Source organism: Oncorhynchus tshawytscha, unplaced genomic scaffold (genome assembly GCF_018296145.1).
Source record: "Oncorhynchus tshawytscha isolate Ot180627B unplaced genomic scaffold, Otsh_v2.0 Un_contig_18449_pilon_pilon, whole genome shotgun sequence".
Classification (NCBI taxonomy): Eukaryota; Metazoa; Chordata; class Actinopteri; order Salmoniformes; family Salmonidae; genus Oncorhynchus; species Oncorhynchus tshawytscha.
Window position 1 is genome coordinate 1 of NW_024608400.1, and position 7500 is coordinate 7500.

Here is a 7500-nt window from a genome sequence, read left to right on the forward strand (position 1 = left end):
CAGAGTATATCCCCAGAGTATCTGGGGGGGTATCTAGGGGGTATGCCCCCCAGAGTATCTAGGGGTCAGGTATGCCCCAGGTATCTAGGGGTTAGGTATATCCCCAGGTATCTAGGGGTCAGAGTATACCCCCCAGAGTATCTAGGGGTTAGAGTATATCCCAAGTATCTAGGGAATCCAGTATATCCCCAGAGTATCTGGGGGTATATCCCCAGGTATCTAGGGGTCAGGTATATCCCCAGTATCTAGGGTATATCCCAAGTATCTGGGGGTCAGTATATCCCCAGGTATCTAGGGGTCAGAGTATATCCCCAGAGTATCTAGGGGTCCAGAGTATCTAGGGGTCAGAGTATATCCCCAGAGTATCTAGGGGTCAGAGTATATCCCCAGAGTATCTAGGGGTCAGTATATCCCCAGAAGTATCTAGGGGTCAGAGTATATCCCCAGAGTATCTGGGGTCAGAGTATATCCCCAGTAGTATCTAGGGGTCAGAGTATATCCCCAGAGTATCTAGGGGTCAGAGTATATCCCAGAGTATCTAGGGGGTATATCCCAGAGTATCTAGGGGTCAGGTATATCCCCAGAGTATCTAGGGGTCAGTATATCCCCAGAGTATCTAGGGGTCAAGTATATCCCCAGAGTATCTAGGGGTCAGAGTATATCCCAGAGTATCTAGGGGTCAGAGTATACCCCCAGAGTATGTAGGGGGTCAGTATATCCCCCAGAGTATCTAGGGGTCAGAGTATATCCCCAGGTATCTAGGGGTCAGAGTATATCCCAGTGTATCTAGGGGTCAGTATATCCCCAGAAGTATCTAGGGGTCAGAGTATATCCCAGAGTATCGGGGTCAGTATATCCCAAAGTATCTGGGGTCAGAGTATATCCCCAGAGTATCTAGGGGTCAGAGTATATCCCCATAGTATCTAGGGTCAGAGTATATCCCAGTGTATCATAGTATCTATCAGAGTATATCCCCATAGTATCTAGGGGTCAGAGTATCTAGGGGTCAGAGTATATCCCCAGAGTATCTAGGGGTCAGAGTATATCCCCAGAGTATCTGGGGGTCAGGGTATATCCCCAGAGTATCTAGGGGTCAGTATATCCCCAGGTATCGGTCAGTATATATCCCCAGAGTATCTAGGGGTCAGAGTATATCCCCAGAGTATCTAGGGGTCAGGTATATCCCCAGAGTATCTAGGGGTCAGAGTATATCCCCAGAGTATCTAGGGGTCAGGTATCTAGGGGGTCAGAGTAGGGTGTGTCGTACCTGCTCTCCGGGCGTACAGCTGGAAGAACACTCCGAGGCAGTGGCGTAGTCTGGTGTCGTCCCGGTGACGGGGTTGTACCATAACCTGTCGGGAGAGGAGCTTGGCACTGGAGATCCGGCCGAGGAATACATCAGTTTGGCCAGACCCTCCGCTGTCTCGGTACGCAGCTCAGATACCTGCACACACACAGAATCATAAACACACACACCGAATCATAAACACACACACACCGAATCATAAAACACACACACACACCGAATCATAACACACACACACACCGAATCATAAACACACACACACACACCGAATCATAACACACACCGAATCATAAACACACACACACACACACCGAATCATAAACACACACACACACCGAATCATAAACACACACACCCAATTATAAGCACACACACACACGAATCATAACACACACACCCAATCATAAACACACACACACCGAATCATAAACACACACACACACACACCGCATCATAAACACACACACACAGAATCATAAAACACACACAGAATCATAAACACACACACACACACACACCCAATCATAAACACACACACACACACACCGAATCATAAACACACACACACACCGCATCATAAACACACACAGACACAGAATCATAAAACACACACACCGAATCATAAACACACACACACACAGAATCATAAACACACACACACACACACCGAATCATAAACACACACACACACAGAATCATAAACACACACACACACACACCGAATCATAAACACACACACACAGAATCATAAACACACACACACACACACACCGCATCATAAACACACACACACACAGAATCATAAACACACACACAGAATCATAAACACAACACACACACACCGAATCATAAACACACACACCGAATCATAAAACACACACACAGAATCATAAACTTACACACACACACCACATCATAAACACACACACACAGAATCATAAACACACACACAGAATCATAAAACACACACACACACACCCAATCATAAACACACACACACACCGAATCATAAACACACACACACACGAATCATAAAACACACACACAGAATCATAAACACACACACACACAGAATCATAAACACACACACCGAATCATAAACACACACACACACACACACCGCATCATAAAACACACACACACACAGAATCATAAACACACACACACCGAATCATAAAACACACACACACACCGAATCATAAACACACACACACATCGAATCATAAACACACACACACACACCGGATATACACACACACACACACACCGAATCATAAACACACACACACACACACACACCGAATTAAAAACACACACACACACACACCGAATCATAAACACACACACACACCGAATCATAAACATACACACACAGAATCATAAAACACACACACACCGAATCATAAAACACACACACACACACCGAATCATAAACACACACACACACACCAAATCATAAAATACACACACACACACCGAATCATAAACACACACACACAGAATCATAAATACACACACACACCGAATCATAAAACACACACACCGAATCATAACACACACACCGCATCATAAAACACACACACCGAATCATAAACACACACACACACACCGAATCATAAACACACACACACACACCGAATCATATAACACACACACACACCGAATCATAAACACACACACACACAGAATCATAAACACACACACACACACAGAATCATAAACACACACACCCACAGAATCATAAACACACACACACTTCCTAACACACACCTCGCTGTCCAGGAAGTCAGACAGCATCATCAGGATGGACTGAGCGGTGCTGCTCCCCTCCTCCGGCTCCTCCCCCTTCTCCTGGTCTTCCTGGTTGGCTGGCGAATGGGAGGTCTGGGGGCGGGGCTGGGGCGTTCAGACAGAAGTGTGAAGCCGTAGAGCAGCAGCAGGTCGATGACTGACCTCAGAGCGCTGATACGGATCTTAGCCTCATCTAGCTGGGCGATCTACAGATCTACAGAGAGGGTCAATACCTCATCTAGCTGGGCTATCTACAGAGAGGGTCAATACCTCATCTAGCTGGGCTATCTACAGAGAGGGTCAATACCTCATCTAGCTGGGCTATCTACAGAGAGGGTCAATACCTCATCTAGCTGGGCTATCTACAGAGAGGGACTATACCTCATCTAGCTGGGCTATCTACAGAGAGGGTCAATACCTCATCTAGCTGGGCTATCTACAGAGAGGGACTATACCTCATCTAGCTGGGCTATCTACACAGAGGACCGAGGGCTATCTACAGAGGGTGACCTCATCTAGCTGGGCTATCTACAGAGACCGAGGGCAATACTGACCTCATCTAGCTTGGCTATCTACAGAGACCGAGGGCAATACTGACCTCATCTAGCTTGGCTATCTACAGAGGGTGATACTGACCTCATCTAGCTTGGCTATCTACAGAGACAGAGAACGATATTGACCTTATCTAGCTTGGCTATCTACAGAGGGTGATACTGACCTCATCTAGCTTGGCTATCTACAGAGGGCGATACTGACCTCATCTAGCTTGGCTATCTACAGAGACAGAGAACGATATTGACCTTATCTAGCTTGGCTATCTACAGAGACAGAGGGTGTGACCTCATCTAGCTGGGCTATCTACAGAGACACCGATGCTGACCTCATCTAGCTGGGATATCTGCAGACAACGATGCTGACCTCATCTAGCTGGGCTATCTACAGAGACAGAGGGTGATACTGACCTCATCTAGCTGGGCTATCTACAGAGACAGAGACCGATGCTGACCTCATCTAGCTGGGCTATCTACAGACACCGATGCTGACTTCATCTAGCTGGGCTATCTACAGAGACAGAGGGTGATACTGACCTCATCTAGCTGGGCTATCTACAGAGACAGAGGGATACTGACCTCATCTAGCTGGGCTATCTACAGAGAGACAGAGGGTGATACTGACCTCATCTAGCTGGGCTATCTACAGAGAGACAGAGGGTGATACTGACCTCATCTAGCTGGGCTATCTACAGAGACAGAGGGTGATACTGACCTCATCTAGCTGGGCTATCTACAGAGAGACAGAGGGTGACCTCATCTAGCTGGGCTATCTACAGAGACAGAGGGTGACCTCATCTAGCTGGGCTATCTACAGAGACAGAGGGCTGACCTCATCTAGCTGGGCTATCTACAGAGACAGAGGGCGACCTCATCTAGCTGGGCTATCTACAGAGACAGAGGGTGATACTGACCTCATCTAGCTGGGCTATCTACAGAGACAGAGGGCGACCTCATCTAGCTGGGCTATCTACAGAGACAGAGGGCGACCTCATCTAGCTGGGCTATCTACAGAGACAGAGGGCGACCTCATCTAGCTGGGCTATCTACAGAGACAGAGGGCGACCTCATCTAGCTGGGCTATCTACAGAGACAGAGGGGAGCGACCTCATCTAGCTGGGCTATCTACAGAGACAGAGGGCGACCTCATCTAGCTGGGCTATCTACAGAGACAGAGGGCGACCTCATCTAGCTGGGCTATCTACAGAGACAGAGGGGCGACCTCATCTAGCTGGGCTATCTACAGAGACAGAGGGCGACCTCATCTAGCTGGGCTATCTACAGAGACAGAGGGCGACCTCATCTAGCTGGGCTATCTACAGAGACAGAGGGCGACCTCATCTAGCTGGGCTATCTACAGAGACAGAGGGCGACCTCATCTAGCTGGGCTATCTACAGAGACAGAGGGTGCGACCTCATCTAGCTGGGCTATCTACAGAGACAGAGGGCGACCTCATCTAGCTGGGCTATCTACAGAGACAGAGGGCGACCTCATCTAGCTGGGCTATCTACAGAGACAGAGGGTGATTATTATTGATTATTGTGGTACCTGCAGCAGCAGCACCAGATGTGTGTTGACCAGGTCTTTGCTGTGCAGAGCACATGTCCCCAAACACACAACTGCCATGTTCCTCACCGCTGGCTGGGCGTTGGATATACTGGGCAGGATCTGACAGGGGGGAGGAAGGGATGGAGGAGGGAAGGAGGGGGAGGATGAGAGAGGAGGGGAGAGGGAGTGGGGAGTGGAGAGAGGGGGAGTAGAGGGAGTGGAGAGAGGAGGGAGGTGAGAGGGAGGGAGTGGAGGGGAGGGGGGGGGGTGAGAGGAAGGGAAGGGGGGAAAGGGAGGGATGAAAAGAGGGAGGGGAGGGTGAGGGGGAGGAGAGAGGGAGAGAGAGGGGAGTAGGAAAGGAGGGAGGGAGGGAGAGGGAGGGGGGAGGGGGAGGAAGGGCAAGGGGAGAGAGGGAGGAGGGAGGGATGAAAAGAGGGAGGGGGAGGGAGACAGAGGGGAGGGAGAGAGGGGGAGAGAGGGAGAGAGGGAGGGAGGATAGGTGGGGAGGGAGGGAGGGAGGGAGGGAGGGAGGGAGGGAGGGAGGGAGGGAGGGAGGGAGGGAGGGAGGGAGGGAGGGAGGAGGGAGGAGGGAAAGTTAACTTATTTGGGCAGGAATTTGTCGTTTTGACAGTATAGTACCAGGAATTTGTCTATATGTTAGATTAGACAGTATAGTACCAGAGGATAGCTGACATGGTGGATCCTATATGTTAGATTAGACAGTATAGTACCAGAGGATAGCTGACATGGTGGATCCTATATGTTAGATTAGACAGTATAGTACCAGAGAGGAGAGGATAGCTGACATGATGGATCCTATATGTTAGATTAGACAGTATAGTACCAGAGAGGAGAGGATAGCTGACATGGTGGATCCCAGTATAGAGACAGAGAGGATAGCTGACATGGTGGATCCTATATGTTAGATTAGACAGTATAGTACCAGAGAGGAGAGGATAGCTGACATGGTGGATCCTATATGTTAGATTAGACAGTATAGTACCAGAGAGGAGAGGATAGCTGACATGGTGGATCCTATATGTTAGATTAGACAGTATAGTACCAGAGGATAGCTGACATGGTGGATCCTATATGTTAGATTAGACAGTATAGTACCAGAGGATAGCTGACATGGTGGATCCTATATGTTAGATTAGACAGTATAGTACCAGAGAGGAGAGGATAGCTGACATGGTGGATCCTATATGTTAGATTAGACAGTATAGTACCAGAGAGGAGAGGATAGCTGACATGGTGGATCCTATATGTTAGATTAGACAGTATAGTACCAGGAGAGGATAGCTGACATGGTGGATCCTATATGTTAGATTAGACAGTATAGTACCAGAGAGGAGAGGATAGCTGACATGGTGGATCCTATATGTTAGATTAGACAGTATAGTACCAGAGGATAGCTGACATGGTGGATCCTATATGTTAGATTAGACAGTATAGTACCAGAGGATAGCTGACATGGTGGATCCTATATGTTAGATTAGACAGTATAGTACCAGAGAGGAGAGGATAGCTGACATGGTGGATCCTATATGTTAGATTAGACAGTATAGTACCAGAGAGAAGGATAGCTGACATGATGGATCCTATATGTTAGATTAGACAGTATAGTACCAGAGAGGAGAGGATAGCTGACATGGTGGATCCTATATGTTAGATTAGACAGTATAGTACCAGAGAGGAGAGGATAGCTGACATGGTGGATCCTATATGTTAGATTAGACAGTATAGTACCAGAGGATAGCTGACATGGTGGATCCTATATGTTAGATTAGACAGTATAGTACCAGAGGATAGCTGACATGATGGATCCTATATGTTAGATTAGACAGTATAGTACCAGAGGATAGCTGACATGGTGGATCCTATATGTTAGATTAGACAGTATAGTACCAGAGAGGATAGGATAGCTGACATGGTGGATCCTATATGTTAGATTAGACAGTATATTACCAGAGAGGAGAGGATAGCTGACATGGTGGATCCTATATGTTAGATTAGACAGTATAGTACCAGAGGATAGCTGACATGGTGGATCCTATATGTTAGATTAGACAGTATAGTACCAGAGAGGAGAGGATAGCTGACATGGTGGATCCTATATGTTAGATTAGACAGTATAGTACCAGAGGATAGCTGACATGGTGGATCCTATATGTTAGATTAGACAGTATAGTACCAGAGGATAGCTGACATGGTGGATCCTATATGTTGTTAGACAGTATAGTACAGTATAGTACCAGTATAGTACCAGAGGATAGCTGACATGGTGGATCCTATATGTTAGA

At 47.5% G+C, this 7500-nt stretch overlaps 1 pseudogene; it reads right to left on the reverse strand.

Moving 5' to 3' along the window:
• Positions 1–1267: 1267 nt before the first annotated feature.
• Positions 1268–7500, reverse strand: part of LOC121843498 — a 29678-nt pseudogene continuing 23445 nt past the window's right edge.